We start from the raw sequence: 25,887 nt of genomic DNA on the forward strand, positions 1-25,887 counted from the left end.
AATCCTGTGCTATTAAATATTTCTTGCTATTGCGCAATACTGTACAATTGACAATTTCTTGCTATCGCGCAATATTGTGCTATTGGATATTTCTTGCTATTGCGCAATACTGTGCAATTGAAGATTTCTTGCTATTGCGCAATACTGTGCAATTGAAGATTTCTTGCTATTGTGCAATACTGTGCAATTGAAAATTTCTTGCTATTGCACAATACTTATTATATAATAATTTACACATCCTGTTTGGTGTGTATCTCCTACCATATCATTATTATTTGATTTTAAATATAAATCAGAAATAACCAACTTAAAATGGAAAATTTTAAAAGAAACAAAAAAGGAAAAAAAGAAAAAAAAGGAAAAAAAAATAAATCCCCCCCCAAAATTTTTTGAACCCCCATTATGATTCATCACTCCCAAACTCAATCCCAGCCTTCCCTTTGTGGTATGGTACCTTGCAGTACAATTTCAGAGAGATCCATACACTTGAACACAAGTTATTGTCTTGAAACTAGAAAAAAATGTGTTTTTTGGCCCCTTTTTGGCCCCAAATTCCTAAACGTTTAGGGCAATTACCCCCAAACTCAAACCCAGCTTTCCCTTTGTGATATGGAACCTTGTAGTAGAATTTCAGAAAGATCCATACACTTACACACAAGTTATTGTCATGAAACTAGAAAAATGCTTGTTTTTTGCCCCTTTTTTGGCCCCTAATTCCTAAAATTTGGAGGCAATTACCCCCAAAATCAGTCCCAGCATTCCTTTAGTGATATGGAACCTTGTGGTACAATGTCAGAGAGATCCATACACTAACACACAAGTTATGTCTGGAAGTTACAAAAATGCTTATTTTTGGCCCCTTTTTGGCCCCTAATTCCTTTACTGTTATTACCATAACCCCCAAAATCAATCCCAACCTTACTTTTGTGGTATTGAACCTTGTGGTAAAATTTCATAAAGATCCATTCACTTAAACTAAAGTTAGAGTGCGAAAACCAATGTGTCTTCGGACGACGCCGGACGACGACGACGACGACGACGCCGCCGGACAACGACGACGCCAACGTCATACCAATATACGACCACAAAAATTTTTTTGCGGTCGTATAAAAAAAAAACTAAAACTCAAAAATATTTAATAATATAGCCTCATTTCATTTTCCTAATTTGCACAATTTTTTTTTTGTCACAGAAAAAATGGAAGAAACTATCTTTAATTATATTTTTCTAAATTTCTTTGATGTTCTCCACAGGAAAAAAAAAATACTGTTCTAAAATAAAATACATGTACTATATAATATTACAAATACATAACTACGGGTACAAATCAGAGTAGACAAGTGAACAAATCTTCATAACATGTGCAATGTTTGTTATATTCAGATGGAATTATTACATGTTATATAAATTGATATGTTTCTTTACTGATGACTAGTTCTTTCTTCCTTTCAATCCTGCCTATAAGAGCAAAGTAAAATAACATTTAATAAAAGATAACAAAAACATTCTATTCCACTGTACATGCTAAATGTAAATATTAATAGTGAGGTCAACAATTTTGATCATGTTGATAGGTTGAGACTTTCACACTTGACATTTATAAAAAAACTTCATTTCCCCCTCTGAACATTTTGATTGCCTTGTGTGAAACGCCTTGTGTGACGTTTCAAACAAAACATGACCATAAGGTACATAATTTTTCCAACATTTTTTTACAATAAAGATAGTATAGCCATTAATAGTTTTCAAAATTATTTCAGTGTAGAGTTGAGTAATCTTTTCCCTTTCTCCAATTGAATGTTACTGGCAACCTGCATTCTTCTATGTAACTTTTTTTCATTTTACAAATACTGATCAAGATTTAAAAGGGGAGCAATATTGAGTTTTCAGAAACTACTGCAAGTCCATGTGCCTATCCAAAGTCAAGACTTTTCCTGTCATCTAAAGTTGTATCTTAAAGCTTTTGTTTTTAAGGAATTTGATGTTGATAGTAGATGTTTGTTTGTTTTTGGCTTTTCAATTGACAATTGCGATGTTTATTAAATTCTACAATCACTTGTTAATCATTTCAAGACAGTTGACCTATAAAAATATGATGAAACCTTTTCAACTGATTTTTATAGTTTGTTCTTAAGTTGTGCTGTAACACCACTGTCCCAGGTTAGGGTAGGGTTGAGCACTCAAAAACTTGTTCAACCTGCCACATTCTTTATGTGCCTGTCCCCAAGTCAGGAGCCAATACTTCCATGGAAATCGTTGGTTTTATATGTATGTTATATATTTGATTTTCGCTACTTGTTTTGTTATAAATTAGGCCGTTAGATTTCTCGGGGTCTTTTATAGCCGACTATACAGTATGGGTTTTTCTCATTGTAGAAGGCTGTACAGTTACCTATAACTGCTTACATCCACTTTATTCAAACTTTGGTGGATAGTTGTCTCATTGGCAATCATGTACCATCTCCTTATTTTTACACAAGTATATATAGGTCAAAACTGCATCTATGCTGTTTATTTATTTTTTCTGTTGTTGAGTTGCATTTCATCTGTACTAAACAGGTATAAATTCTTGTAACAATATGTTTTATCTATGTGAAAATCATGTATTATTTATTCCTTTCAAAATTCTGTGAATAAATAAATGGGGAATGTGTCCATGGGACACAGATGATGCCCCCGCTTGCATATAACATTTTAAAGGGTAATAAATCAAGAATGGTAAAAGTGACACACAGTACCCAAATGAGTACTTGATCGGAGTTTTGTGGTACAATGTAATATGCATTGTGTATAAGTTGTTGAACATTTGATTAAGCAAACTTAACTTTATAGTGAACTAAAATGAATAAACAGCTGCACCATGAGTGCATGATATATGCCCATCACTTTTTCAAAGAATAAAGTTCAATAACTTCTTAATGTCATATCAGAAATTCATGAAAAACTAAAGGGAGGTTATCTTAATAGATACAACCAGTAACCAAAGTTTCATGATAACTGCTCAAAGCATTGTTAAAAAAAACAGGAAAATCCCCCCTTTTTATGAATACAAACACATAACTCCAAAACTTAAAACCTAAAATTGATAAAAATCAAAAGGGAGCTTAAGTCAATAGATATAAACAATTCACTAAAGTTTCATGAAAACTGCAGAAAGCATTTAGAGTCATTGTCCGAAAACTGGAAATTCACCCTTTTTTAATGAATAAAACTCCATAACTCGGAAACGTAAAATCTTGAATTTATAAAAATCGAAAGGGAGATCATGTCAATAGATATAAACAAATCACCAAAGTTTCTTGCAAATTGGTGAATTTTTTTTTTAGTTATTGTCCGAAAACTGGAAATTCCCCCTTTTTTAATGAAAAAAAAACAAAAACTTGGAAACTCAAAGCCTAAAATTTATAAAAAACGAAAGGGAGCACACGTCAACAGATATAACTAATTCACCAAAGTTTCATGTAAATTGGTTCAAGCGTTTTTGATTGTCAGACATGTTCACGACAGACGGATGGACGGACAACGATATACCATAATACGTCCCGTAAACTGGCGTGTAAAAACTTGGCAATTTTTCTATTTGTAAAGGAGCATAACTCTAGAACAGTAAAAGTGAGGCCACCAACATTCAAACTTGATCTTTGTTTTGTGGTAATAAGCATTGTGTATAAGTTTCATAATATTTGGTTCAGGCAAATAAAGTTAGAGAACGGACACCAAAAAAATCAGCAATTTTTCCATTTGTAAAGAGGCATAACTCTAGATCTAAAATGGTAAAAGTGACGCTACCAAAATTCAAACTTGATTTGTGGTTTGTGGTAATAAGCAATGTATAAGCTTCATAACATTTGGTTGAGGCAAACTAAAGTTAGAGAACAGAAACCAATTAATGGGACGTACAGACTTACACTGGTAAATTATTAAGTCAGGGATTTCGTTACCATAAATTACTTAAAACTTTTACTAAATTCTTTCATAGATACAAAGATTTGATTAGTAAATTTGGCTGTACCTGAAGAAAACTTATAAAGAACGGTATTTCACATCCTAAATTTTACAGTAATATTGTACTAAAAGCACGGAAATCACTGTGTGATCCATGTAAACTCATCGAACCTAAATTAAACAAACTTATTAGTAAAGGTTATCTTACAAATGTTGTAATTTAAGATGTTTGATTATAGTTTACATTAGCACAAATAACGATTTTGTCATCAGCAAATTAAAACATAACTAAATTTGTATTTTTTTTAAGTGGGATGTATAAATACAAATCCACGTTAATTTTTTCTATATAGAGGTTAACATAACTATCCTACAGCCTGTCGATACTTTTATTTTTGGCATTGCACAAGTCATGTCTTCTTTGACTGTCCATGCATGATATTAAATACTAAATCCCTGGGATATGTTTTAGTTGATTTTAGTCTCTGATGCATGATTTTTTTATTATTAATTGATTAATTTTGGCTTTTAACTAGCTTTCAGTATACGTAGCTGCGAGTACTCTCAAATCGTACTTTCATGTTGACCTGTTGATACAATCGCAATGTTTTTTGTTATTCAATGTTTCTCTATTTTTGATATATACCAGCTGCTTTGATAAGTGTTTAGTATGACTTTAAATTTTTACTTCTGTTTCTCGTACTATGAACAACAAAATTATTTATTTTGTAAAAAAATTTTCCATCTATACTGTGTCTTTCTATGTTGTGATGTTACACTATTGTTTCGGGTAAGGGTGAAGGTTGGTACCTATTAAAACGTTTAAACCCGCTGCATTTGTTTGCACCTGTCCTCAGTCAGGAACCTGATGATCAGTAGTTGTGGTTTGTTGATGTGGTTCATAAGTGTTTCTCGTTTCTCATTTTTTATATAGATTAGACCTTTGGTTTTCTCATTTGAATGGTTTTACACTAGTCATTTTTGGGGCCTTTTATAGCTAACTGTTTGGTGTGAGCCAAGGCTCCGTGTAGAAGACCGTACTTTGACCTATAATGTTTTTTTTTTACAAATTGTGATGGAGAGTTGTCTCATTGGCACTCATACCACATCTTCTTATATCAAATTACGTACAGACGTACAAGGGTAAAACTTAATGCCCCCTCCGCTACGACGGGGCATAAAATCAAAGCACTGTAAGCGCTGTAGGCTGTTAACCAAAAACCAAGGCAAACGTAATTATAAAACTGTGGCAGTTTTGCTTCAATTTTTTTTTAAGATTTGAAAGAACAAACATTAAACATTCGTATATTGTACATTTATGTTCATTAAAAGAATTGATTATTTAGGCAAATTAATCAATATTTCATCAAGGTTTTCAAAAGCAACTCATATATCAATGTAAATGATCCCCATCTTCAACCCCAAGTGCATGATGTTACTCCATACCAAGTTTGGAATAAAATGACAGGTGATTATAAAACAGTTGGTCAAATATTCTCGGGCTTTACACTGCTTGAAAGACTTATATGTTTTCTTTAAAATGAGCCATAAATGAAATTTATTATAGGCCCAGAAATAATTTAATAAATAATTAAAGTAAATTCAATTAACCTAGACTCATTTTTTGCATCAATAAAATTTTATAATAAACAAGAAATAATTGTAACAGGATGCCGTTACGAAGTCTCCCAAACAAAGCCCCCATAATTCGTCATTCCTATGGTCTCCTGACATTTGGCAAAGTCCAGTCCATATTGGTTTGGTCTAGTAAAGTGATATGCATATGTGACACCTAGGAGATTGACCCTGTATGTCATTCAAATCTTTTTGAAATGATGAACAGGAATAAATATGGTTTAGGTGTAGGTATCTCGATCATTTACAAGTTCTCAAACAGGAGGGGTTGGGTGACCCCAGGGACTCCCCCTATATTTCATTTGATTTGTTATATTGTCCCATACATGAATACATATGGTTTAGGGGTGGGGATCTCGACCATTTCCAAGTTCTCAAAGAGGAGGGGTGGGTGACCCTAGGGACTCCCCAAATATTTCATTTGATTTGTTATATTGTCCCATACATGAATATATATGGTTTAGGGGTGGGGATCTTGACTGTTTACAAGTTCTCAAACAAGAGGGGGTGGGGTGTCCCCATGGACTCCCCCTATATTTCATTTGATTTGTTTTATTGTCCCATACATGAATATATATGGTTTAGGGGTGGGGATCTTGACTGTTTACAAGTTCTCAAACAGGAGGGGGTGGGTGTCCCCAGAGACTCCCCCTATATTTCATTTGATTTGTTTTATTGTCCCATACATGAACGTATATGGTTTAGGGGTGGGGATCTCAACCATTTCCAAGTTCTCAAACAGGAGAGGTTGGGTGACCCTAGTGACTCCCCATATATATTTCATTTGATTTGTTATATTGTCCCATACATGAATATATATGGTTTAGGGGTGGGGATCTCGACCATTTACAAGTTCTCAAACAGGAGGGGGTGGGGTGACCCCAGGGACTCCCCATATATTTCATTTGATTTGTTTTATTGTCCCATACATGAATATATATGGTTTAGGGGTGGGGATCTCAACCATTTCCAAGTTCTCAAACAGGAGGGGGTGGGACGACACCGGGAACTCCCCCAAATTATTTTCATTTGATTTCTTTTATTGTCCCATACAAGTATATATAATGTTTAGGGGTGGGGATCGCAACGGTTTACAAGATGAAAGTACATTTTCAAATTAAAGGGGGTTGGGATGACCCCCAGGGACTCACCCTATATTTTGGTTGATTTTTTTTATTGTCCTGTTCTCATTACTGAAGACTGCATGTGTCTATCACTTACTGTTTTCGAGAAATAGTCATTTGAAAATTTAAAAAAAATAAATCCCATAGGGTTCTATAGTAAACCCCTCCCTTCTTCAGGCCCCTCCAAATACCCCTAAATAGACCCCAATGCACAAACAAAAGATTAATGGCTCCGCTAGACATGTTAGTCTAATATTTTATGAAACCCTAAGTAAATCTGACAAACGGTCAAAGTTGTCTTCTTAGACGGTTTGAGTGGATTCGGTCCGACTTGTCTCGGGGACGAGTTGTCCACATTACTTAAAACATCCCATCAATGTCGATGTCCGCATCTGTTTCATGACCTCGTTTCATTCATAAAATAGCAACCACCTTATTTGGCAAGATAAGTTAAAAATTACCACCCATTAATTATATATCTTTATATATTTCCTCTATCATAGAGATTTGTTGTACATGAACAATATTCCTGTGCATTTTGCCATTTGCGAAATATAAACGACTTGTAATTACCGATTTTCGGCAATGAAATATTTCATACAATTGTTCTTTGACATCGTAGCCAAAAGCACAGGGGATAATAAACTACGTACGGATTTCTATTGAGCACTACTTCCTATGTGCAACTTCAAAAGTTTTGGGTAGTTCGACGATCATTTAAGGTTTTTCTGGTCATATTTTTTGTATTCCAGAAATAAAAGTATGAAAAAAATGTCCAATTAGTTATGAATAACATAATCTAGCCACCTAGATAATAACAATGGCATGCATTTCAGCATTTATTTGGTAGAACACAAATCTAGGGTGCACGCATAAGGCAGCTTAACTGCCTAAAAATGCATATATATAAAGCAGCAGGACTCTTATTAAGACTGAATGTGACAGTACCTTATTCTGCATTCTTTCATCTTTAACCATTTATACTAGTTCTTCTGCGTATCTCCTGATTGTTGTCATGAATTTAGGTTCTTCATTTCTTTTACATCCAGGCAATTCTGGTAAGAAAGCACAATATTTCAAGCTAAGTGTATCCATGGTTTGTCCTGGGTGTATTTTGATAAAAATGATAAATGTTGATTGCATCTTTTGGTGTCTCTCTTGTAAAACAATAATGCAAAGTCTCTGTGTGTTGTTTAAAATTACTAATCATAGGAATTAACCAGTAACATATATTGTATTATAATTTCACTTTTGAAACATCTGGAATAATCCTGAACAGTGACTGCACAGTTTCAGCATCCTTTGTTCTTAATTTTTCTGATATTAGCTGAAAGCAGGATCAATATCTCCATGTGTGTGGCCAACAAGTACGAACGACCAGAGAACCTGAAAAAAAATATCTGTTGAGTTCTTGACTAGTATCATTTATTTATCCATTAAAGAGGTAGAGCTTTGTTAGAATTTTGAAAAGTGGAAGCAGTATAAATACTTTTAATACACTAAAATATGTAATAAATAAAACAAGAATGTGTCAATGAAACACAGATGTCCCGGCCTGCTTGTAAATATATCTCAAATTTATCAATTTTTTTTATTAATAAAGTAACATAATATGAGAATGGTGAAAGAGACGACACCCAAACTTGATCAGTGTTTGGTGTTAATAAGCATTGTGTATAAGTTTCATAACACTTGGTTAAGGCAAAGTAAAGTTAGAGTGCAGTTTGGGTTTTGAACTAGTACCATCAGATTAGTATGTACTGTACTGCGATAAAAAAAAACATGAATCAATATCCATTGATATCAGGGAACTTGAAGTAATTGAAACCAAACCTACAGACTAATGACAGCCAGAAACAACTATCCGTCAGAGTTAAAATGAAGTGGATGTAGGCAATTATAGGCAATCGAACATTTCTTCAGAACCCTAAGTTTGTACATGTCCGGCCCTTTTATAGCCAACTATATATACGGTATTGGTTTTCAATTACTTCAAGTTCCCTGATATTGATTCATGTTTTTTTTATTGCAGTACAGTACATAGTGGTACTAATCTGATGGTTTATGAGAGCACAATTAATACAAAGACAACAACATGTTTATCAAAATATCATTTTCATTTTGTTACTTAATATTCTAAAACCACAGAAGAAAAATAAATTTCCATATCTTGCCCTGTTAATGAGTTTTGATGAAAATTAGTTTTAAAATTATTCATCAAATACACAGGATAAGAACATGTGGGTAGTGCTCTGTGGTTAAATAATTGACTCATTTTCATAGGTTTATGACCACTGACCAGCTGTAATAATAATGGCTATAGAAAAAAAGGTGTATAATTAAACAAGTGTTTAGAAATGAAGAAGATAATGAACTTCAAAGAAAAATACATTTTTATATTAGAGCTGCCATGAGAAAAAACATATAATAAATTTCATAGCAATACGGGAATTAAAATATTAATGTAAAAGCATAAATCAAATATATATAGTTTAAAGTACAACATTTAATATTGTTAATGTTAATAAAATTTCTATAATATAACAGATTTTCTTAAGTTTTCTAAAATATATGAATTTATGATCCCGCTAACATGTTTAACCCTGCCACATTCTGTATGTATGTGCCTGTCCCAAGTCAGGAACCAGTAATTCAGTGGTTGTCGTTTGTTGTTCGTTCATTTTTTTTGTACATTAATTAGGCCTTTGTTTTCTCGTTTGAATTGATTTACATTTGTGATTTCGGGGCCTTTTATATCTGACTATGCGGTATGGGCTTTGCTCATTGTTGAAGGCTGTTCTGTGACCTATATATAGCTGTTAATTTCTGTGTCATTTGGTCTCTTGTGAAGAGTTGACTCATTGGCAATCATACCACATCCTCTTTTTTATATGTACACCTTACAATCATTCTATACATCAAATATAGTTGACCTATACTGCTTTAAGTATTTTAAAAACAGACAAAAACACAAAAACTGAACAATTGACCAATTAACCATGAAGGAGAGGTCAAAGTCAGATGATACCTACCAGACAGTCATATAAGCCTTACAACCATTCCATACACCAAATATAGTTAAGGTACTGCTTATAGTATTTGAAAAACTGACAAAGACACAAAACCTTAACATACAATACTGAACCATGAAAAAGAGGTCAAGGATGAAACCTACCAAACTGACATGCACCCCTTACAATCATTTCATACACCAATTATAATATCTGAAAAAGAGTGCACACGCTGAAATGTCTTGCCTTCTGTGTTAACCATTGATTTTATGTTGATAGTCCTAAACATAAAGCTTTACTACAAGTTTCATATGAACTTTACATGATCCAAGAAAATGAGGCCAAGATCAGATTAACCAATAATAAGAAATACATGTACACCTGACAATCATTTAATTCACCAAATATCGATAGTTGACCTATTGCTATAGTTTTTAAGAAACAGACTTATAACCAAGAAAACTAAGCATTGACCAATGAACCATGAAAATGAGGCCTAGGTCAGATGATACATGCAAGACAGGTACAATCCTTCCGTACAACAAATATAGTTGACCTACTAAGTATTTTTTATAGTTTAAGAAAAACAGACCAAAACACAAAAACTTAACACTGAGCAATGAACCATGAAAAATGAGGTCAAAGTAAAATAAAACCTGCGAGACTGACATGTTGATCATAAAAAATTTCCATACATCAAATATAGTTGACCTATTGCATATAGTATTAGAAAAAATTTGTAAGGGTTCCGCGGAACCCAGTGTCTCGCCTACCTTTTCTGTTAATCGCAGGCTCAACAAAAATGAGGAAGTAAATCAATAAAAATATTCCTCTTGATACTATCTTTTGATTGTAAGAAGCTTCTGTCCAAGTTTGGTAAAAATGCAGGATAGTTTATGAATCAAATAAATGTTTAAAAACTTTAACTGGAAGAAAACAAAATTTCCTTCTAGATACTATAGCATTTGATCATAAACAAGCTTCTGTCCAAGTTTGGTACAAAACCAAAATAGTATAAGAAATTAATTAAGTTATTAAAATTTTAAAAACTTTAACCACAGAGTGAATATGTTGTTTCCTGGCAGAAAATCTAAGTCCATTTAAAAGTAAAATACGGAAAAAATGGATTTATTTTTTTACAAAATTTCCTTCTAGATACTAGCTTTTGATCATAAACAAGCTTCTGTCCAACTTTGGTACAAATCCAAAATAGTATAAGAAATTAATTAAGTTATTAAAATTTTAACAAGAGTGCACATGCTGAAATGTCTCGCCTACTAAACTGACCATTGATTTTATGTTGATAGTCCTACATATAAAGTTTTACTACAAGTATCACATTAACATTTATGATCCAAGAAAATGAGGTCAAGGTCAGATAAACCAAGCCAGAAATACATGTACACCTTTAATACAATCCCTCCATACACAGAATATAGATGACCTATTGCTTATAGTATAAAAGAAACAGACCTAGCAAACCATGGAAATTCTATATTGACCAATGAACCATGAAAATGAAGTCAAGGTCATTTGAACCCTGCCAGACAGACATGTACACATTAAAATCATTCCAAATATAGTTGACCTATTGCTTAAGGTATCTAAGAAAAAAAGTTAACCAGGAAAACTGAACATTGACCAAACAACCATGAAAATGAGGTGAAGGTCAGATGATACCTGCCAGACAGACATATACACCTTACAATCATTCCATACACCAAATATAGTTGACCTATTGCTTAAAGTGTAAGAAAAACAGACCAAAACACAAAAACTTAACATAAGCAATGAACCATGAAAATGAGGTCAAGGTCAAATAAAACCTGCCAGACTGACATGTACATCATTAAATATTTCCATACACCAAATATAGTTGACCTACTGCATACAGTATTAGGAAAACAGACCAAAACACAAAAACTTAACATTTATAGCAATGAACCTTGAAAATGAGGTCAAGGTCAAATAAAACATGCCAGACTGACATGTTCATCGTAAAATATTTCCATACACCAAATAAAGTTGACCTACTGCATACAGTATTAGAAAAACAGACCAAAACACAAAAACTTAACATTGAGCAATGAACCGTGAAAATGAGGTCAAGGTCAAATAAAACTTGCCAGACTGACATGAAGATCGTAAAATATTTCCATACACCAAATACAGTTGACCTATTGCATACAGTATTAGAAAAACAGACCAAAACACAAAAACTAAACTATGACCACTGAACCATGAAAATGAGGTCAAGGTCGGATGACACCTGCCAGTTGGACATGTACACCTTACTATCATTACATACACCAAATATAGTAGACCTATTGATTATAGTATCTCAGATATGGACTTGACCACGAAAACTTAACCTTGTTCACTGATCCATGAAATGAGGTCGAGGTCAAGTGAAAACTGTCTGACGGGCATGAGGACCTTGCAAGGTACGCACATACCAAATATAGTTATCCTATTACTTATAATAAGAGAGAATTTAACATTCCAAAAAATCTGAACTTTTTTTTCAAGTAGTCACTGAACCATGAAAATGAGGTCAAGGACATTGGACATGTGACTGACGGAAACTTCGTAACATGAGGCATCTATATACAAAGTATGAAGCATCCAGGTCTTCCACCTTCTTAAATATAAAGCTTTTAAGAAGTTAGCTAACGCCGCTGCCGCCGCCGCCGTAGCTGCCGCCGCCGGATCACTATCCCTATGTCGAGCTTTCTGCGACAAAAGTCGCAGGCTCAACAAAAACTTTAACCACAGAGTGAATGTGTTGTTTCCTGGCAGAAAAACTAAGTCTATTTATAAGTAAAATACGGAAAAAATGGAATTTTATTTTTACATAATTTACTTCTGGGTGGTCCTAACCCAGGATAAAGGGGGGGTTCCAACTATATGTCCCCATTCAAATGCATTGATAGTAAAAAAAAAAGGTGGGGTTCCAGACCATTTAGAATTAGCTGAGCCTGTCAAAGCTATTCTGCATATAAAATCCTGAAATCCAAGTACATGTATAAAGAGTGTAAGAGGGGACGAACAGACAGACAATATTACAATAAATTATCTCTAAAAAATTTCAAACTTTAAAAAGATAGCTCTCCCATTTATATCTTAAAACAAGAGGCTCTCAAGAGCCCTAATCGCTCACCTGTAACATTTTGCTGAAAATCTTTCATCGATGATTATTTTTGCTTTTCAATATTTATTAATGAGTGGCTTAAAAATGCCATTTAAATGTTCTTTGTATCTGTCATATTTTCTTGAAAAGCAAAAAAAATGCATTTTACCCCTATGTTCCATTATAGCCATAGTGGCTATGTTTCTTGACGTGCAAGGAAATAAAATAAAAAAATTATACTAAATACTCGTGAAACTCATTCAGCCCTAGTTTGGCTCAAAAAAATTCAGCAGTTTCAAAGCAGAAGATTTTTTGAAGTAAGGCAAGCAAACTAGATGAACAAAGTGTGAAAAATTTTCTTTAAAGGGCAATAACTCCTTAAAAGAGGTCAATTGACAATTTTGGTCACATAAACGTTTTTGTAGATCTTACTTCGCTGAACCTTTTTTTATCTTTATCTTCAATAATATTCAAGATAATCACTAAAAACTGCAAAATTTCCTTTAAATTGACAATTTAGTGGCAGCAACCTAACAATGGGTTGTTCGGTTCAGCTGAAGGCTGATAGATTTCACCTGTTGAACATTTTTACCCCATGTCAGATTCACTCTAAATGCTTTAGTTTTTGAGATATAAGCCAAAAACTGCATTTGACCCCTATGTTCTAGTTTTAGCCATGGCAGCCATGTTTGTTGATGGATCAAAACTTCGGATACACTTTATAAACTAGATACCTTAAGGAACATTCAGGTAAAGTTTAGAAGTATTCGGTCCAGTTGTTTCAGAGCAGAAGATTTTTAAATGTAAGCAAACATCATGAACAAATTGTGTAAAATTTAAAGGGCAATAATTCTTATATGATTTGCATATCTATAAATACTTGAATTGGATTGGTGAATTAGATTTTTTTCCTTGGTTTACACTTGATAAACCATATGTTTCCGAAACGACTTTCGTAACCAGTTCACTGTGATCTATTCATGCGCAATACACATGCATGCAGGGATCCCGGGATTTTCAGCAAATTGAGATTGAAAAACAAATACATAAAATTTGTTTCTATTCAATGCATATTTAACAAAAAAGAAATAATGCATTAAAAACCTTCTAAAATGTATATAATTAAGATTTAAATAAAATTCCGTGAAATTTCATGAATGATTTAGTGATTTTACATCATTTCAAAATACGACGTCATACAAATGAAAACTTAAAAGGGAAAGATTATTTCACTACTTGTATGCTTCAAATTTGAATTATTTCTCATTAAAATGAAGTTTTTGATGAAGGTGCCATTTCATTTCAAACTGTAGGAGGAGTGATCCTGAAAAGCTATGCACCTCTTATGCAAGTAAATACTCCAAAAATGACAAAGTTCAACTGTCTCGCAAAAGAGCAAATATCAATAAAAATCAAAACCCTGACCACATGCACATCTTCAATATATGTACAAACCGCCAGCAAAGTGAAAACTTCCTATCATATATTCAAATGTACTTACCATCCATTTCTTTCATTTTTTTTAATTTCTTTCATTTTTTTTATATCTATTTTACCAATTTTTCCATATATATATATAGAGATCAAAACCATAAAAGATATTTCTTGTGATTGAGAAATCAAATTTTATATGCTGGTATATATATTTATCTTACCTCCTATACACTTGTAGGAATATGATTGGTTAAAAGCAACCGCATGGAGACCATGTATATTCCATATTAGGTTAGTAAGCGGGGCTTATTTCTATACACGGTTAGTAGTGGTGTTATATCCCTTTATTATAACAAAACTGTACTGAGAAAAAATCTTAAAGGTTTCAACAGACGATCAAATTGATGATGAAAGATTGAAATAAATTCATAAAACACATTTAAAGCTAACAAGTTGTTATTGTTGGCATTTTTTTTTTGTATGACAAATGGAAGTAGTTTCTTAATGCTAACGGTATTGAAGACTTGCTCACTTTGATAGGTCACTAGTCTAAATACCACATGTTAAGATAGTCGGTAAGATAAATTCGTTACATAGTGTGCTAGTGACGTAATACGGTATATATGGGGTCAGTAAATACCATATGGGGATTCGAGCGAATCCCCATATGGTATTTACTGACCCCATATATACCGTATTAGGTCACTAGCACACTATGTAACTAATTATTTTATCAGAGAACAATTTAGAATATGGACAACATAAAACTTTTTTTATCTTTTCATTGGAATGAATAGTGGAATATATATATCATAATGGAGAGTATGGATGGGGTTTACAGAATAGAGAATAATTGACAAAAAAGTGCAGAATAAAGGACAAACAAATCAAGAATAGAGAAACAATTGCAAAAATAATACAGAATATTGAATAATGGGGCACACAGATATAGTGAATAGAGATAATATGAATGGGCAAAATAAATATTAAATAGAGAGGAAAATGGTATAATATTTAAAGAATAAAGACATAAAGGACCCCCTCAGTCATCCAAACCCTCATTTAGCAGAACAGTAAAAAAGATAAAAATCTACTTTCAAGGAGTGTATTATATGTGGACTTTTTCAAACAATTTCATACATTCCCCATATCTTTAACTATTATTATATTACCAAATACTTACATCTGTCCATTATTATGTTGTCTTTTAGGTCACATTGCATTTCAAGCTGCGATGTTCAATACTTGCACAGTTGTACACCTAGAAAAAAAAAAATTCTGCAAAAATAAGATAAAACAGTCTTGTGAAACTTAGGCAAACTGTCATACTAGTATATAGATACAGAATCGTGTGACTTTCTAACAGAAAATTTACATCACATCAATGAGAAATTGCAAAAAGGAAATAAAATTATTCATTTGTCACTTTCTTTGTTGATGATACATGAGGGCATTAGCGGCCTTATTTTTACATGTTTACAAATCAGTATCCAGGAGAGCAGTAAATATAGAGGCTCTGCACCCTCCCCCTGCAATTTTGCACCCTGGTGCTCTTTAGGGAACCAGGTGCTTTTTTCAAGTAAGGAAAGAGTTTAAATATTATCTATCATGATGCCTTAATCATCAAAAAGAATGCAGGACAAAATTTTTCATCCTAGCCCACCCATAAAAATCAAATGGTTAGCTCCCTAATAAAAGATGATTTAATTGATCATTGAAATGTGTGTCAGAATGAGAACTTCTCAATGTTCATTTCTTTAGGAATATTTATTACCCTAAATTAATGTTTTTATTGTCGTTAAGTGCCTGACACAGTACTGAGGATAAAATTTTCATATCTCTTCATTTATATCTACAAATTCTTATGATGTTTCACATCCTGGGGGATTAAAACCCATGAAATTGAAATTTTTCACACATAATTGACTAATAGTAGTACATGTAATTGGGAATGTAATCATGTAATAATGTTTTTCCCAGTAGGCAGTTTAACCAAACTTCAGATAGAGGAGACATAATAAATCTATTATACATGTACTATAAACACAGCATGCACAGGACATGTGATCCTACCATAATGATGAACTGAGTATATACTGTTGGGGTCTCCCTTTAACAAATAATGCGAAGTTAAAATTTTGTTATTTAGATTCTGTAAATTTTTAAAATTTAAAACATTCTTATAGCTTGTTGGAAAAAAATATTATTCATAAAATTATACTTAATCATCTGCAGAATTTTTTTATTAATGAAAAAAAAAAAGAATTAGCATAAATGATTAATCTATAAACATGATAAAGATTATAGTCGATCCGATCCGGGTAATTTCGTACAGGCAGGTAAATACAATACATATTACATTTCTCTTGTTTATCAAACAGGGAACCAAATGACTTTCATTTAGGACCGAAAGTGTACGGAATTACCCCAACCGACTCTAATGTAAGATCAACCTCCTTGGTAAGATATGTACATGCATTCATACACTGGGGCTCCAGTAGGGTTTCACCCTAAGGTCACAAGGCTTTTGACCTTAAATGAATGGTGTCTAGAAATTTCTCCAGGTTACTTTTAAGCAAATAGAACAGTTTTGAACATTTAAAAAGTCCCAAGTACATGTAAATATTCAGGGGTGTGGATATGTATGTTGTGAGCACTTGTCCGTGGGCAAGTAAAACTGTAAATTTAACTTGTCCGTAAAAAAAGTTACTTGTCCTGAAAGTCCCAATAAATATTGAAGTATTTAACTGTTAGCTTGTATGCATGATTCTTAGAACTGTTTTGCATCACAATATAAATGAAAGTCATTGTGTTTATGTGTACAAATAAAAGAAGGTAATGGGTTAACATCAATGGGACAGAAACCCAACAGCAAACCAACCGAATGAAATGACACTTAGAGGACAATTTTGCAGCAATATTTAATTATAAATTCTAGCCAGTAGGTACATATATACTAAATTTTGAGGACAGTGAGTGAAGAAATGAAAACTAATAATAGATTAACTATTGAATTTTATTTGTTTCTCTCAACTGCTTGGCTTTTTCTTGATAGTTAATGGGCAATTAAAGTGTCCCTTCTATCTACCACTTTGCCAACAAATAAGGTTGACTTTTGATCGGCAAGGGTCGGATGCTGTCTACAAATTATACAAAATTTCAATTTATTTTCCGAATTTTCTTCCCTAGATAGCCAGGGGGAATCTGATACCCACGATGTCTGAAATGCTCCCTTCCGATTTTTTTTTTCATACTTCTTGTCCTTCTCCGTTTGCGTTTTACATTTTCTACACGACTCGTCACTCTTTTTGTCTTGATTGCCCTGTATTTTTATTAAGTATTTTTCAGAAACTCGATACAAAACTAATGAAATGACACTTCCGTTAAATGATGGATATATCCTAATCGACAATCCCAGGTCAATGGACAAAGACAATGCAATGTTTACGTGACCCGGGTTCGCATACTTATTTTTTTTTTTCAATTTTGGTAATCGATCTATTTCTGTTATTTAATATTCATCGTCATGAACATTGATGTTTTGACTTAAATATATGTTTTTTACTCTCTGATCATTGGTTTCTTTTACATGAAATTAAACATCTTTATAAGTTTTGAAAATAATTCTTTATTTTTGTTTGAACTAAACTTTGTCATGCATATTATTTTACTTGTCTACGAGCAACTCAGACAAAATAAATTACTTGTCCGGATGTTCAAATGTACGAGTCGGGCGAGTCGGGCATAGTATTTCCACACCCCCGATATTAATAAGACATAAGATGGCTCGCCAACAATGTATTAAAAAAATTTTAAACAGATATATACATACAGAATAAAAGTGACAAGCCATTTTTACATTTTATCTTGGGGTTTGTGTTGATAGTAAAAAAAGGTATTGTAATCGACTATAATGGATTGTTGAGACTTGTTATCAGGTTATATGTCTAACATTGTAGAAAATTGGAAATACAGAAAAAAAAAGATTTTTTTTTAAGTGGGCCCAATACGGAGGGTCCATGCCCCAAATACCTGTGATGTAGATGAATAGAAAATAGGGATTTTGTGCAAGTAAAGCCTAGATTTTTGTAAAAAAAAAACACACAGACTTTTAATTAGTTTTATCTATTAGTATTACAGATTTTCATTATAAAATTTAACTTACTTACAAGTATTATGTCCATGCCAGCATTTATCGTTTACAAAAAGTCCTACACAACATTTAAAAATACAATCCAGTCAAGCACACCCTAAATTTTGGCTAAAAGGTGTACTTGAATAGGTCCATATTTTATAGTAGTCTTGATTCAATGAATTATCTTTATTTCTGAATTTTAAATTTGTTTTATTAAACTGTAGAAGGGAAATTATTGCTCTATCTATTAAGCATTGACTTTATTGTGGTCCAGCAGTAGTCCGAGATTACTCTGACGTCCAACGGCTGTTTTGCCAGACAAGCTGGGGCCGTGGGACCACGGCCCCAGCTTGTCTGGCAAAACAGCCGTTGGACGTCAGAGTAATCGGCCCCAGCTTGTCTGGCAAAACAGCCGTTGGACGTCAGAGTAATCTCGTGTCCCACGGCCCCAGCTTGTCTGGCAAAACAGCCGTTGGACGTCAGAGTAATCTCGTGTCCCACGGCCCCAGCTTGTCTGGCAAAACAGCCGTTGGACGTCAGAGTAATCTCGTGTCCCACGGCCCCAGCTTGTCTGGCAAAACAGCCGTTGGACGTCAGAGTAATCTCGGACTAGTCAAGCAGATGACAAAAAAATATTCTAAATCCAGATTTCCCCATATCCTACCTTAGCCTTAGGATTTCCTAACTGAAGTGGTTCATCTGGAAAAGGTGGAATTTACAGAACAGGTAACAGGTCTGTGGAATCGGAACAAACATTCTGACCTTCAATCTGTTAAAGTTCGATCTACAAGAGCCAAGAAAGAGTCAGAGTGGCAGTGTCGATAGAAAAAGCGTCTGTTATCCAAATAAATCAGGGAACCAGTTCAAGAAAGACAAACTTTTTGTGACCTTGAACTGAGACTACTATAACAGTACTGTCAGTAGTCTCAGCCTTGAAGATGCAGGTCATGCAGAGCTTTGCTGAATGAAAACACGTCAGTACGACAGGAGCATGTTGTTGAAATGATTTCAATATATATGGTAAACATTTAGTTAAAACAAGTGTGAGAGCAATGTACGTTTAAAAAGGGACTGGATTTTTTTTTTTTTTGGGGGGGGGGATGGGGGAAGGGTTTAAAGGTTGATAAGGGACCACCATTTGATACATAATTATTTCTGTATATACATAATTCGATTTACGTATATACGTAAATCGAATTCCGTATATACGTAAATCGAATTCTGTATATACAGAAATAATTATGTATATACGTAAATAATTTCGTATATACAGAAATAATTATGTATATACGAAATTCGATTTACGTATATACGTAAATCAATTTACGTATATACAGAATTCGATTTACGTATATACGGAATTCTTTGTGTATATACGTTAATATTTTTGTATACTAGACATTAATATAACCTGCCAATGAAATTCATTGTTCTTTAACAATGATTTCTCTTTTCTATGACTAATGAGAACCGAGAAAGTCATTTTCTTCCATTTACGTGGGTTCGGATTCCGGTTTTCAGTTCCGGATCTAACTCTCGTTTTTGGGGGGTGGGAGGTTAAAACAGCAACAATAAAACTTATGCATAAAATAGCGGTAAAATCTCGTACAACATGATCAAAGGACAAGGCACCTCCAGGAAAACAGACGAGGACAAAATAACAAGGTGTGGGATTAAACACGAAACACAAACACCGAAAACACTAAAAACCAAAGCATGGACAATGCGAACTCTCAAACTCTCAAACAAACCGAGAGTGAAATCAGGTACTCGATAAGGTTAAACTTTTCCTGCTCATTGTCCAAATGTAATGTAAAAGCGGATAGTAAGTCATATAAAAAAGAAGATGTGGTATGATTGCCAATGAGACAATTCTCCACAAGAGACCAAATGACACAGATTTTAACAACTTTAGGTCACCGTACGGCCTTCAACAATGAGCAAAGCCCATACCGCATGGTCACTATAAGAAGGACGGACTAGGAATACGACAACGGGAACACATCCATAACCATTTGTGAAATTGACATTCCATAATGCTCAACCAAATCGTGATGGCGACCATAAGATTTTTAAGTGAGGATATTGAAGTTTTTTTCTGTAACTCTGTTTAAATATTTTATTTGATAAAGATACTCCTCTATCTATGAATCCTTTGTACTGCACGCACGCCCTTGTGTAAAGTATCAGTTGTGAAATATGGACTCCATGACGAGATATATGTTGCTGTATAGAAACGGAAAGTTCAGAAAACACGCATTTGTTGAAACTTTTCCAACCTCTTCCAGAACTGCTACCTAAACGCCGTTTTTATAGTGTACTCTACAATTATTTTAACTGACAAAACAAAAAACTGAATATGAGATGAGTATGTTTAGGAAGTAAGGTGAACTGTTTGAGTACCCTCGGCGTACATGTCCACGTCCAATCTTAGTTCTCAGCTACCAGTTAACCTACAAGCATGTAACTTAGGTGTGCGGCTTGCTTCCAAATGTAGGTAACCTTGACCTGTATTTCATGCTTCAGAGGAGACAGACCACGATGATAATCCTGTTCAATGAAATATTATTAAAAACTATTTCTTTGTTAGTATTCAAAAAGTTTGATGTGCAAACTTATCTTGACTAGAATCAAAGTTGTAAATATATCAGTGTGACGTTTCCCCTTCACTCCGTTTGTCCCGAGAGGAAAGAAATGAAGTCCAAAGAAAGCTATGGACAAAAATAGCCCCACCCCAGTACCATACTGAGGATGGGTCCCATGGGTGGGGGCTTTGGGTTGATTTTGTAATGTTCGTTCCCCTTTCTTTCGGAATGGTAGGGCTAGGGATCCCATTTCCTTTGTATACTTGTATATGTTTGCTTGATATTTTTGTCTTTGCGCGAACTTGTAGCCATCTTTGTTTCGTTTATTTCTATTTCAGGTGATAGTTATGTGAATTCGATATCGTTTGATATTAGCAAAATCTTAAGTTTTTTGAGTTTTTTTTTTTCGTTTCATTTAACGACCTTGACGTAAACATAACTATATATGTTTGTCAGAAGCTCTTCATTTTCCGACAATCGAAAAAACAACAAGTTACTGAATGTAAGTTTTGATTAACGCACACGTTACAATATTACGTTTCTGCTTGAAGATTTGGTAACGAAAACATTCTACATATACATCTAGACCAATCGAATACCGAAAACGACACATGCAGCCAGACGTTTTCCCTTAAATGGTTGAGCTCCGAGTAAATCGCTTAAAATTCTCCATCAACAGGGAATAAAATTTTTAAAAAAATGCAAAAAGATAATCGTCACTACAAAATTTTTTACAATTAACTCTTTTCTGATATATAGTCTAACCACTCTGAAAGTTTGATAACCATCGTCTCAGTAGAAAAGAAAATAAACCTTTTTTTTTTATGTTGGAAAATTTCATTGACTGTACAATCGCTTGCTCGCTTACTGTACAATCACTTGGACCTTTTTTGTACAATCATTTGGCCAAAATAATAAAATAGATTGTATATTTATTTCATAGTTTATTATTTCTTCATTCAATATTGATGTATTAGATATCTGAATAAGTTATCAAGTACACCATTCTGAAACACACGTAGTTTTTCTATACCGGAGGGACAGACAAACGAAAATACAAGACAAAAAAGTACAGCACACATGATAAGAAATCTCGATTAAAAGAATAAAGCTCGTCACACAAAATTCGGTCAATATAGTCATCATTTCGAATATTCCATTATTTTTTATACCAAATTTTGATTGGCTATTAAGTTTTCTGCATTGATTTCAACTTTTAATCACAATACAGAAAGGCGAAGATTCCCTCTATTTACTGTGACAGTTATTCTTTATACTTCGTCTATAGTTTTGAGTTTATTCAAGTCATTTTAACCATTGTATCCATATCAATCATTGTACTTATTTTTCACTGTCCTAATTGTCCATCAGAAAAATTATGTTTTTGGTTTTCTTTTCAAATTGTTATATCTTTATGTGACTTAAAATTTCTTGAATTACAAAGTTGTGAGATAATAAAACGTCATGCTCAATTTTAATGAGACATGTAAAGTCCCTTCATAAACGGATATGTATGTAAAAGATTTAAAATCCTTGTTTCTACGTCGATTTTGTGCTCTTGAATTTGTAAACGATATTGGAACAGATAGTGGAAAACGGCTGATTGAATTATTATTATGTTAAACATGATGCTTACATTTGTAATCTTGTGTTTTGAGCAAATCCTTTTATTATCCAATTGAACGATCAAATGTTTTGTCAAACGTCTTAATAAGACAAGGGTTATAGCATACATAATTTCTAAGAGACAAACGTAGTCTTGAGTACCCATAAGAGAACCAGTATTCGAAAGCAAACAATCGGTATACAAGACAAAATCGTAAAACACAAATGCCAAAAAAAATGTTCGGACAACACAAACTCCCTCATAAACCCGATGAAGAGAACAGGTACTCCGGAAGGGTTAGCATCTCCTGCCTCATAAATCGCAACCGTCGTGAAGGCCTTCCTAGGCCATAAATTATAACTTTTTTTACAGGAGGGGCTGAGCAAGTTATTGATGCTTTGTCCTGCTTTGATTCTTGCCTTTTTTCCGATATATTTTACCTTGGTTTCAAAAAAACATGTGCACTCTATACAAAACTGACATTTTTTATTATCAAATTCATATTTTAATATTCGGCTTTTCAAGTTTGGCGAAGATGTAAAGAAATTCTTAGTTAATCATTATGATTTGTCAAAGTCGTAATGTTGTTTTTATTTGCGACAGCACTACTAGCTCTTATAATGCTTCTTCATCATTGTCTCGTCACGATGGTCCCGAGAAAAGATGTGGCTAGTGTTCTTGTTTGGACATGAGCTTCCACAAGATAACAGTTTTCAGACCGACGTTCTAGGGACAACGATCATATCAAAAAAGGGACTGGGTTACGACTGCGGCAACCATTATTTCAAAATTAAGACGAAGTGTATATGTAATAGTCGGGAATTTTGGATTTTTATGAAATTTTTAACGCAATTTGGAACTCGTTGAACTGCATCTGAACATCCTAAAAGTGAAATATGTACAATTTATATTTTCAGAGATACATTCAATAAAAAAATTATGCAAATAAACTATAATTGGCCCTCAATAATGACGACTTCAGTATGTATACTAAAGAAATTTATCCTGTTGAACTAACTTTGAATAAAGCTAATACTAACAATGACCACTGCCCTTTCCTGGATCTTGATATCTATATCAATAACGGGAAGCTCAATACCAAAATTTATGATAAAAGAGATGATTTTTCATTTTTTATTGTCAATTATCCATTTTTAGATGGTGACGTTCTCTTGTCACCATCTTATTGTGTTTATCTATCTCAACTTGTACGATTCGCTCGTGTTTGTAACAACGTATTAGATTTTAGCGAGAGAAATTTATGTATTACTGAAAAAATATTACACCAGGGTTTTCGATATCACAAACTAGTCAAAACATTTACTAAATTTTATCATCGGTACAAGGACATCATTCGTAAATATAAATCAACATGCAGACATCTTATACGTTCGGGTATTTCACATCCATTTTTTATGGTAATATTCTTTACAAAGAGCAAAAATATCGGCATCCACCTCAAAAGCTAACAAAACCTTTAAACAAACTCAATTTATCTAGTATATTTAATGACTCTACCGTTCAAAAGTGTATACCTCCCTATTTTGATAACACAGAACCACCTATTATTTCATACACATACAAAAAACCCAGCAGAAGTTTAATTTTTAATTATACGTCGGTAACATCAGACGCCAATGTAGAAAATAGTACTCCTTTAACTTGAAACTGTGTATCATCGAAGTTTAGATATGTTACCTATGGCCATGTTATTACGGGGAACCTCAATATCGTCCAGGACAGAGAGGTTAAAAACTTTTCAAAAAAAGGACCAAAATATCGTCCTCTTTCTAAAATAGATTGGAAACAGTGTCGTCAGGTCACCAAAGATGCTCTTTCCTCGTTTTGTAAAAATTGGTGTAAACGGGAAAAATCTGATAAAAAATATCTTGATTCTTATTTAAATAAATGTATGAATGTTGTAGATAATAGAATATCACATTTTGAAAATAATTCAGAAATAAATAAAAGAGTACATAATACGCCTATTTCCAGAATAAGAAATAAACTTCAAGAACTTTCAATGCGGTTTGTGTTTGAACCGGCCGACAAAGCAGCCAACAATGTGGTGGTGGTATGCCGTAAATACTACATGGACGTTCTTAAGAATGAAATCTTAAATTCATCTACATTCAACTGAGTCCGTGTGCTCCATAGAGAGTCATATAGTAAACAAACATATCATAACCACATCACAGCTTGAGGCTTCTTTTGAACATTTGAAGGTCCCTACTATATAAAAAAAGAAGATGTGGTATGATTGTCAATGAGACAACTCTCCACAAGAGACCAAATGACACAGAAGTTAACAACTATAGGTCACCGTACGGCCTTCAACAATGAGCAAAACCCATACCGCATAGTCAGCTATAAAAGGCCCCGAAATGACAATGTAAAACAATTCAAACGAGAAAACTAACGGCCCAATTTATGTACAAAAAATGAACGAATAACAAATATGTAACACATAAACAAACGACATCCACTGAATTACAGGCTACTGACTTGGGACCGGCACATACATACAGAATATATGTATTGGTTACCCAAACGACACAAAAAACCAATAACCTATCATGTTATCTCGGCCTCTAGTAAGTGTTCTATAACTAATCTTACACTGCTTTTAACAAGTTCCTTAACTACTACCAAAGAGTTTATCATAAACTATTGTAATAAAATATATGAAAATTGTGGAATTAACTATTTTTGGCGTGTAAAAAAAACTTTGGATGTTTTAGATAAATTACGTGTTTTTGATGGTCCTTTTGATTCTGTTGACAGTTTTGACTTTTCTACTCTTTACACTACACTTCCACACTATCTTATCAAACAAAAGTTTTCCTATTTAATTAAATGGTCGTTTGGTAAATCTGAATGCAAATATATTTGCTGCAACTCATTTAAAGCCTTCTTCTCTAATGAGAAAGGTAAATATGCTAGATATACTTACTGGAGGTGTGATGAGATGATTGAAGCTGTTAATTTTCTCCTTGATAATATTTATGTACGTTTCGGCAACAAAGTTTATCGACAGGTTGTAGGTATTCCAATGGGCACTAATTGCGCCCCTTTAATAGCAGACTTGTTTTTGTACTGTTATGAATCACAGTTTATGACCAGACTCAGTGAAGACCCGTCTAAATTGCATTTAATTGATAAATTCAACAACACTTACCGTTATCTTGATGATATTATTTCGTTAAATAATCAAGAATTTTCGAAATATACTGCCGAAATTTACCCAAAGAAACTTACTTTAAATAAATCAAATTTAAACGG

General features: G+C 33.4%; 1 protein-coding gene and 2 long non-coding RNA genes across 3 annotated transcripts in view; 2 read left to right on the plus strand and 1 right to left on the minus strand.

The window, feature by feature from the left end:
* LOC127716554 (WSC domain-containing protein 2-like) overlaps positions 1-25,887 on the plus strand; it is a 72,707-nt gene that overhangs the window by 11,579 nt on the left and 35,241 nt on the right. The gene's annotated exons all lie outside the window — the stretch shown is intronic.
* LOC127716555 (uncharacterized) lies at positions 1,415-15,803 on the minus strand. Its single transcript, XR_007988992.1, has 3 exons — positions 15,463-15,803; positions 7,653-8,090; positions 1,415-1,458 (listed from the first exon to the last, which is right to left on the minus strand). It is a non-coding gene; the product is annotated as an uncharacterized LOC127716555 (long non-coding RNA).
* The window catches only part of LOC127716556 (uncharacterized), a 35,590-nt gene continuing 29,046 nt past the window's right edge, over positions 19,344-25,887 (plus strand). The window contains exon 1 of the long non-coding RNA XR_007988993.1: positions 19,344-19,434. This is a non-coding gene — a long non-coding RNA (uncharacterized LOC127716556). The remainder of the gene's footprint in view (positions 19,435-25,887) is intronic.

The sequence above is a fragment of the Mytilus californianus genome, unplaced genomic scaffold, assembly GCF_021869535.1.
Source record: "Mytilus californianus isolate M0D057914Y unplaced genomic scaffold, xbMytCali1.0.p SCAF_9, whole genome shotgun sequence".
Taxonomy (NCBI): domain Eukaryota; kingdom Metazoa; phylum Mollusca; class Bivalvia; order Mytilida; family Mytilidae; genus Mytilus; species Mytilus californianus.